Source organism: Fukomys damarensis, unplaced genomic scaffold (genome assembly GCF_012274545.1).
Source record: "Fukomys damarensis isolate Sample0158 unplaced genomic scaffold, DMR_v1.0_HiC HiC_scaffold_11, whole genome shotgun sequence".
Taxonomy (NCBI): domain Eukaryota; kingdom Metazoa; phylum Chordata; class Mammalia; order Rodentia; family Bathyergidae; genus Fukomys; species Fukomys damarensis.
Genome location: NW_022900923.1, coordinates 4,572,791 through 4,582,119, shown reverse-complemented (window position 1 = coordinate 4,582,119; position 9,329 = coordinate 4,572,791). Strand labels below are relative to the sequence as shown.

The following is a 9,329-nucleotide window of genomic DNA, read 5'->3' as shown; positions in this document are numbered from 1 at the left end:
GGGCTGGGACGGGGGGGGGGAAGGGGGACTGGGGGCAGGGAGACTGAAAGCAGGTTAAGGAGCCAAAGGAATCTGAGCTTGTAGGACAGGCAGAAGCACAGGCCGGCCTGATGAGTGGTCCATGACCTATGAGGTAGAACTTCCGGCGAAGACTGATGGAGATTAATCAAATGGGTTATACTTAAAGGAGACCTAGAAGGTCAGACGGTCAGAGCTGGAAGAGAGACAACTGCTCTGCTCTCACTGTCATTTAAAGAGCCTTCAGGTATAGTGAGGTAAACGTGGCACAAACTGACAAAGGGATAAGCTGCAGACCCGGAAAACCACCTCTGAAATGTACTGTCTATAGTGGCATCGGTAAGTGTGTCCCTAAAGCCCTTCTGCAGGAGACCCGGATGCACGGCCCTGGCCCCTGCTCCACGGGGAGCTTCTGAAAGGACGCCTGCTTCCAGAGCACGGGCAGTCGCGGGCACACTCGACTCCCAGCTCTGCGTCACTCCCTGCTGACCCCCTGGGCATGTACCCTTTCTTCCTGTCTTGCTATATTTGGGGAGCAAATGATCCTACAACTTACTGATTCAGTGCACTGCGGTTCTGTTTTCTAACCTTTATATTTTCCACAAGTTGAAAAAGGAAAAGTGAAGTCGCTCATCCAAAAGGGTTAAGAAAAGTCAGGACAGGGCTGGGGATTTAGCTCAGTGGTTCCACCGCCTGCCTTGCAAGCAAAAGGCCCTGAGTTTGACCCCTGGTATAAAAAAAAAAAAAAAAAGGAAAAAAAGAAAAACAAAACAAAACAGGACAGCATTAAAAACAGTAAGAAAGACAACAGATTTCAAGAGAGGAATCTAGGAAAACATATAGAGAAGGAAGGTGAAGAGCTCTCATTTGTATAATAGTGTAAAAATTAAATTCGATTAAGTATTTTTTCCTTTCACCTTTTCAAATTGCCCTGTGTCTCACACAACGGATGGCTTCAGAGACAGAAGGAAATACACAGAATCCACTCATCACAACAAAGAGCACATGTGACAGGAGTGCTCATGGAAACAAGAAAAGATTGTGAAAAAGAGTTTTTCATCATTAAAAGATTTGGATAAAGAAAATGTGGTTTTTCTATAAATGGAATACTACTCAGCCATAAAGAATGAGAAATTAGATTCATTCATAGGAAAATGGATACATATTGAGGATATACTCCTAAGTGGAATAAACAAATTACACATGTGTAAATACCGAATAGTTTCTCTGGTGTGAATAAAGTATAATAGTACATAAGATCCTAATGATATAACGGACAATGTGAAATAGGAAGAAAGGGGCTAAAGGTGTAGGGAAAGTGGGAAGGGTAGGGGAAAGGTAATAAGGGAAAAGAAAGAAATATAAGAAAATGAAAAAGTGGAAATGAAGTATTTGTAAAGGGGGAGGGAGGAGGGGTAAAGGGAGGGCAGGGACATGGGGAAAAAATGAGAACCCAGACCTGTCATGTAAAGGTACAAGATCCCAATAATGAATGTAACTGTACTGTCTACCTAAAATGTACCAATAAACGCAATGAGGAAAAAAAAAAGAATGACTTCTAGGCCTGTAAAGAAAAAAAAAATTGGTATATAATATTGAGATAATTGCGCAGAAATCTTCCAGACACACACACGATTTAAAGGTATCCATTACACAAATAACCAAGTGAGCACTACTGAGAACCAAAAGGCCATGGAGCAATAATTGTAAAGGTAAAGTGATTTCCAAACCATAATTTGATTCACAGTTAAATCAACACTAGACAAACATTTGCACTTGTTCAGAAATTCCATAAATTTAATGACCACTACTCTTTTTCTCAGGAAGCTTAGGGAAAACAGTGCCATGGGATGCCAGGAAGAATTCCCGAGTGGGGTGAGGTGAAGGAAAAGTACGGTTTTAGTGGAGAGAGACCCAGGACACAGGTGCGCAGCAGGTCCGGGAGCAAACGGTTCAGAGCAGACCTGCAGATGGAGGCCCCGGAGCGATGCCCCGTGACAGTAAGCGGGAGGTACGCACTGCCGGGGAGAAACGCTCGCTGAGTCCCAGGCGCTGTCTTTCTGACTTCACTTAACTCGGTGGTCTCCAGCTCTACCCACTTGGAAGTCATCACGTGGACGCAGACTGCAGTTTCTTACCACTCTGCGGCGGGCAGCCAACCTGCTACCGTGGCTTTGCTGCCGGGAACTGTGGCACAACAGACAAGGGTCTGCGGGTTATCACCCAGGCGCACTGTCTTCAACTCTCCAGGAGCACGGCACGGCGTGGGACAGCTGGGTCAGGTGGGAGCTCTGCTGTTAGTTTTCGGGGCAACTCTACACAGGTTTCCACAGTGCTCTAATGATTTACACTCCTACCGATGGCGTAGAGGTTTCACATCTTAAGAACGTGTGTTTCTTCCACTGAGTGGAGTCTTGAGGGGCATGGGAGCAATCTGGACGGACTGTTGGAGAGAGAGAGCTCTGACCAGGGGGAGCAGCAGGTGCAGAAGTCCTGAGACGTGAATGGGTTTGGGGGCAGGACAGAGCAGAGCAGAGGAAGACTGAGGAATGTATTTGTTTCATTTTGACAGCTTCAGCGCTTCCCGATCGTCGCAGCACTTGTCATAAGTGGTCAGCATTCACAGCAGCATCTGATAAACTGACACCCACACCTGTGAGACCATCATCGTGTTCAGACACGGGCGCCTGTCTGCCCCAGCTGGCCACGCCCCGTGCCCGTCTCTTCTCCTGTACCTGTCCTGTGCCTAGACAAGGACTCAGCCATTGTCGGTTGCTATACATTGGTCTACATCTCGCCGTGTGCACGTCTTTACTACTTCTTCCCCACGAGCTGTGCGCCTGCGTGCCTGCACCTCCCACTGTTTATCCACATATTCGTTCTGGGACACTTGCGCCATCTGTGTTTTCGGGGGTGCTGTTAGGAATAAAGCTGCTAAGGACGTCTGTGTACTAGATGTTCACATGGGTCACACAGGAGGTCTGCGTTTAGTATTTAAAGAAACTTCTAAGCTGTTTTCCAGAGTAGTAGTACTATTTTACTTTCCCCCAAACATTTCTATTTCCTCTACATCTTGTGTGAGTCTTCATCTTATTTCCTTGTGGTTTATTTTCCATTTTCCCAGTGAGCAATGGTGCATAAACTCTTTTCATGTGTGACTTTGCCTTCACCTACCTTCTTTGGGGAGGAGTCCATTCCACTTTCTCCTGTTTAACTGGGTGGAATTCTTCACCTGTGCTGTTCTTTATATATTCTTGATACAAATCTCTTTCCAGCTGTGTGCTCTGCATATAGTTTCTCCAGTCTGTGCCTTATCTTTTCGTTCTCTTAATAGAGTCTTTAGAAAAACAGAAGTTTTTAATTTGGATAAAGTCCAATTTTTCAATTTGTTCTTTTGTGGTTTGTTCTGGATTCTAAGAAACATTTTTTTTAACCCAAGGCCTGATGGTCTGTTTTATTTACATTTTTATGGTGCTGGGGTCCCATCAAGGGCCTCCTGCGTGGCAGACACGTGCTCCCACCCACACTTGATATGCAGCCGCGGCCAAGGCTCTGCTGGTTCACCCTGCATCGGTGCGACTGGGCCTGGAGGTGCCCTGACATCTGCGTGTCGCTGTTTCCAGAGAGGTCTCATAGTTGATCAGCAGACTGCTCTCCTCAGTGTGGGCAGGCCTCATCCAATCAACTGTCCTTCAGGAGAATAAAAAGGCCTAAGAAGGGAAGAGCTCTACCTGAGTGCTTAGGCGGAATGCTGGTTTACACTACAATTGCAAAGCTGGCTCTTTCCGGGCCTGGAGGCTGCTCACTCCCAGTATACTTTGCTTTTGATGCTCTAGTGGGTCTCAGGCCGTCAGCTCAGGCTGGCTCTGCACCTCGGGCTCTCCTGGACCCAGTGCCTGCTCACTGCGGGTCTTGTGACTTTGCAGCCTCCTTAATTATGTAAGCCAGATCTCTACAGTGCATCTCTCTCCATTTACATCTCTCACACACACAGGTATACATTAAACATATAGGAGAGGTGCACATATACATGTATATATTTGTATGTATGATACTGGTTCTGTTTTTCTAGAGAACCCACTCTAATACCCCATGGTCAGAAGATTTTTTTCTTGCATTTCTTGAAAGTTACTCTTTTGGGTTTTGTATTTAGGTCTATGATCTACTTGAGTTGCTCCACAGGGCATATCTCGCAAAACGTTCCTGATTTACAGTGGGATTATAAACTAAGAAGCCCGTTGTACACTGGAAACACTGTTGAAAATGCAGTGAACACATCTGACCTACTAAACATCACAGCCCAGCTACCATCACTGTAGAATGTGGGTTATTTATGCTTCTGGTCCTGTGGCTTCGGGGGAGCTGGGGCTCCCTGCTGCTGCCTGGAATCATGAGAAAATATCATACTGCACAGCACTAGCATGGAGCTAGAGCAAGATTCAAAGCAGTTTCCACAGAGTGCATAACATGGCCATCCCACAGCAAAGGTGAATCGGCTCACCGGGTTACCGAGGTGAGGAATTCCCAGGGCCTACAGTCTATACAGTGGAGACCTAGGGAGGTAGGGGAGTGACTCCGTGCCAGTGGAAGGCTGGGACCCGGGGGGGAGGCTCACAGTGTGGGTTCTGTGTCCGAGTGTACGTACCCGAGATCCAAGAGCACAAGCGTCTGAGGGCATAAGAAATAGATATCCCAGCTCAAGAAGAGAGAAAGAACTTACCTTCCCTCTGCCTTTTTGTTTATGTGGACCTCACTGGACTGGATGATCCCTATGCGCACTGGGGAAGGCCATCTTTAGTCTACTGATTTAAACGCTGATCTCTTACACACACTTTAAGAGGTAACCCTTCACCAGCTCTCAGGGCACTCCTGCCCAGGCAAGTTGGCACACACACATCAGGAGGTGTAAGTTATGGGCTGAGAATCTTTTTTGTTCTATTGCAAATGACTATCCAATTGTTCCACGATCACGAACTTCTTCCACTGAATTGCTTTTGTACCTTAGCACGTGTGTGTGTGTGTGTGTGTGTGTGTGTGTGTGTGAGAGAGAGAGGAGGCATACTTCCTGACCTCTATTCCATTCTAATAATGTTTTTTTAAAATCTTGACACAAATATCAAACTATCTGCATTACTATCCCTTTGTAATAAGTCTTTAAATCAGGTCATGTCAGCCTTCCAACTTTCCTTTTCAGTGTTCTTTTGACTATTCTAGACATTTTCCATTTCCATATGAAATGTGGAAGAAGCTTGTCCATTTCTACAAAATAGCCTGTTAGGATTTTGAGTTAGAGTCTATTGAACATATAGAGAAGTTAAGGGAACTAAACGTAAAAGAATATCTTGCCTTTTGACCCACGAACAAGGCATATCTCTCCAGTTATACAGGTCTTAGAGACTTATGCTTATCTGGTTTTTATTTATGTGTTATTTTTCTTGCTTTATATTGTTATTAACTTCCTGTAAATCTTTTAGCTAATATTTATTAAGCTAATTTTAATGCTGTTGACTCACTTGTGCTAATATTTCTGTCTTTGTTTGAATTATAATCTAATATATTTGCACAGGCTTCTCTCCCAGAATGTCCTATGATGTTAGCCCATGAGTTCATTGTCCTCTCGGAACACGGGCCTCTGTCAGGTAATGGGGGAGCGGGAAGGCCCACTGTCTGGTCTGTTTGCGCCTGGAGCAGTTCAGTGTTGGGCTGTGACCCTGAGAGCACAAAGTCTGGCCACACACCTCAGCTCAAACCATAGCTGGGGTCCCAGAAAGACAGATGTGTGCTGGAATTCTCCAGCTGGACTAAAGACATTATAATCTGCCATCTAGTTCCACCAAGCTTTCTAAGTTCCTCACAAACCTAACTGTGAGCCCACCCCCGGCTTATCTTTGAAGACACATGGACCCGGTGTTCTGTGTGGGACAGGTGCCCTCTGCCCATCCCAAAGCAACAACAACACTCCAGAGTCTCCCCTCCTGCTTCACGCCAAAGCCATCCCACTGCACATTCCAAGTTCAGAAAGAGCCCCGAAACATCATGGAATCCCTGCTGCTCTCTGTTCTCTTTTAATTTCTCCTGGGACAGGGTGGCAGTCAGTAATCTTATAGCTCAGAATCTTGATTGGAACAGGGACTGGAACCAGATTTACACCATGAATATTGAAGGCAGTATAATTTTTTCCAATTGCCATCTTACTGCAACACACATATTTCAATATCATGATTTTTTTCATTTGAAAACAAATTTCTCAGGAATATATTTTTTTAACTCCACACTCTGTGAAACATATATTCTTATGACTGATTTCTAACAGTCAGGTCAGGTAATATGTTCTTTATGAGGCATTACAGTTTCTTGGTACTATTAGTAATACAACCGGGCACGTGGAATAATCTTGTAATCATTCCCCATATGTTTGAGAAAAGGGTGCTTTTTAAAATAGTTCAGACATGGTATTTTCTTTAATTTCATTAATTTAAGTTTCCTACTTTTGTGTAATATAAACTTTCAGTTTTTACATTTTCTGCTGACTTAGATTATAAATAATTTGAGATTTACATTGCATTGGGACCACTGTGACCCTGGCCAGTAGGGCTTTTGGATGTATTGCTATTGATGCTTGCTTTATACATTTGGAGGCTAATTTTATTACTAGCACTAATAAGATTACTTAATCTTCAGGTGAACTGAATCTTTCATTGATGAATGGTGACAGGAAAATTTCTCTTTACAGGTGTTATCGGGCATAACCTGTTCTATCTATCCTTTGGGTTTCCAGCTTTCCATGCCATTATATTTCAGGTGTCCCCTATTAATAAAACACAGAGCTGGAGTTTTAAGAAAATCTAATCTGGCTAGCTCTGTTTCTAACAGAGAAGCTTGCTCCACAGACCCTTGTTGTGGTCACTGAGACATGGATATGATCTGCTTGTCTAATTTTTACGTTTTCTGGGTCCCATTTTCAAGTTAATAATTATTTTTGAAGTTTGATCAATGAATACTCAATATGGTCTTATTAAGTGTCCATGGTCTCACTGACCAATAAAGTAAACATTCAGAGCAATCTGGACACTTTAGCCTGGAGTTTTAAATCCCCAACACTGCCAATCTGACATGCTACTACTGACCACAATTTTATATTATATCCTTCAGAACCCTATAAACTATAATTTTATTATTTGAATTCCTTTATTTTTAAATTGATACAAAATCATACATTTTCCAGAGGTATAATTATCTTTTTATATAAGCAATAGTTTAGATAAAGTTTTTGTGAATTTATTGATTCAGTATCCATTTTTCCATCTTAGACTTTCCTTGGAAGTTGTTTTCTTGAAATATATCCTTAAAAACCCTTTTGACAAAATTGTACTAGTAGTAAACTTTCCCATTTTTTGGAAGTATTATGAAGATGCTATTTGACCTTCACACACAGAGACGCTCTTCTGGGCACACAGTTCTGGGCGACAGTGTATTTTTCTTTCCATATTCTGGAGAAGGTTCCTCTGTCTTCTAGTCTTATTCTTGATGTCATTTCTTTGTGGACAATTTCTTTTCTCTATGAAGTTGTTTTAAGATCTTATATTTGTCTTTGCTGTAATACAGTTTGCTGTTTTTTTCTGGATTTCCCTTTTCTTATTTTATTTGGTATTCACTGAACACACTGAATGCTATCCAAGGATTTCTAAGTCTCACCAGTTTGGGAAAGTCTTAGTCATTAACTCTGCCAGTGTCATGTTTTCGTCAGCCCTTCCATTCCTTTGGACAAGGATTCTGATTAAAAAATGTTTTTTGGTACGGGGTACTAGGGATCGAACTCAGGACCTTGTGCTTGTGAGGCAGGCAGCAGAACCAATGAGCTAAATTTCTGGCCCGGATTCTGATTAAATTTATTCCTAGCTCTTTTGTGCATCTCTTATCTGTTCTTCCATTTTTTCAACTCTGAATTTTATGCTGTATTACACTGGCTTCTTTCTTCAGATGTACTGTACGCCCCAGTTCACTAACTGCTTGCAGCAATTTCTTTCTCTGTACATATCATCTATAGGTGCTATATCTAATAATAATTCTAGGTCCTAACGTTCTTAGAGGCAGACGTATTAGTGTTTATGCTGACTCTCATGAGTGGTGAATCACCTCACTTTATGTTTAGCAAGCGTTGATTTTCTCAATTAGGTATGTGGGAGTTGCAGTTGCTTCTGCAGGTACCTAGTGGCATCTACACTGGGCTGGACATATAGCCTGGGACTACGAGGTCAGCCCACTCGCCGGGCAGTGCTAATCTCTGTGGCTGGCACCGTAACCCCGACAAATCTCTGGATGCCAGGGTGGCTGCTGAGGCCAGTATTTTATATTAAAAAAAAAATTAAGTAGAACTCTTGAGGCAGTAGTTCCGATCAATATTTGGGCATGAGTGTTGTCTTAGTTACTTTTCTCATCGCTGAGACAAAATACTTGACACTCAAAGTTAAAGGAGGAAAGGTTTATTTAGCTCACAGCTTGTAGACATTTCAATCCATAGTTGGCTGGCTCCAAGACAGGATGGCATGGCAGAGGGCATTGCAGAGACGGCAAAGCAGGCAGAAGGGAGCAAGTGAGGGTCCTACCCTCTTTCTGTACTTATGTTCCATCCAGGCTACACACCCTTAGGGCAGGTAGCACTCACAACAGGGCACCCTCAATCCCAGCATCATACACCCCAGATCTGGCCACCTCTGAAAAGCGCCACCTGTGACCACGTGAGGCTTTGGCAGGACATTTAGACACAGCCATAGAAAACATGCAGCCACTTTCATCTAAATAAAAATAAAATCTTCAGAAACATCACTTACAAAGTTTGAAAATATACTGTCTAAAACAGTAAACTGCAGAAGATCCTTTGCACTGAGGAAAAATACCATGGACTTAGCAACATAAAATGCCTTACATGCACTTTTAAAAGAGACTACTTCCTCCCCAGTCTTTACTCATTTATATGTTTCTAGGATATATATATATATCTTAGTAAGATCTAACTACTATTTATCTTAGTAAGATCTAACTACTATTTAAACTTTAGCAGAAATGACTAATTTTACCTTTTGAAAATTAAAAAATAAATACTTTTGCTAAAGGCAGATCTCAAATACATTAGTATTTTGTGCTTTTGTTGTTGTTGTTTGTTTTGGTCCTGGGGATCAAACTCAGGACCTTGTGCTTGCGAGGCAGGTGTGGTGCCGCTGAGCTGCATCCCCGGCCCTGTCAAGTACATTAGTCTTAAGAGACAGGAATTTTCTTGTAAATATTCATTCTTTGTTTTTCAGAATGTTTAA

General features: G+C 42.8%; 1 protein-coding gene across 5 annotated transcripts in view; it reads right to left on the bottom strand.

Moving 5' to 3' along the window:
• The window catches only part of Gpatch2 (G-patch domain containing 2), a 162,652-nt gene that overhangs the window by 34,607 nt on the left and 118,716 nt on the right, over positions 1 to 9,329 (bottom strand). The gene's annotated exons all lie outside the window — the stretch shown is intronic.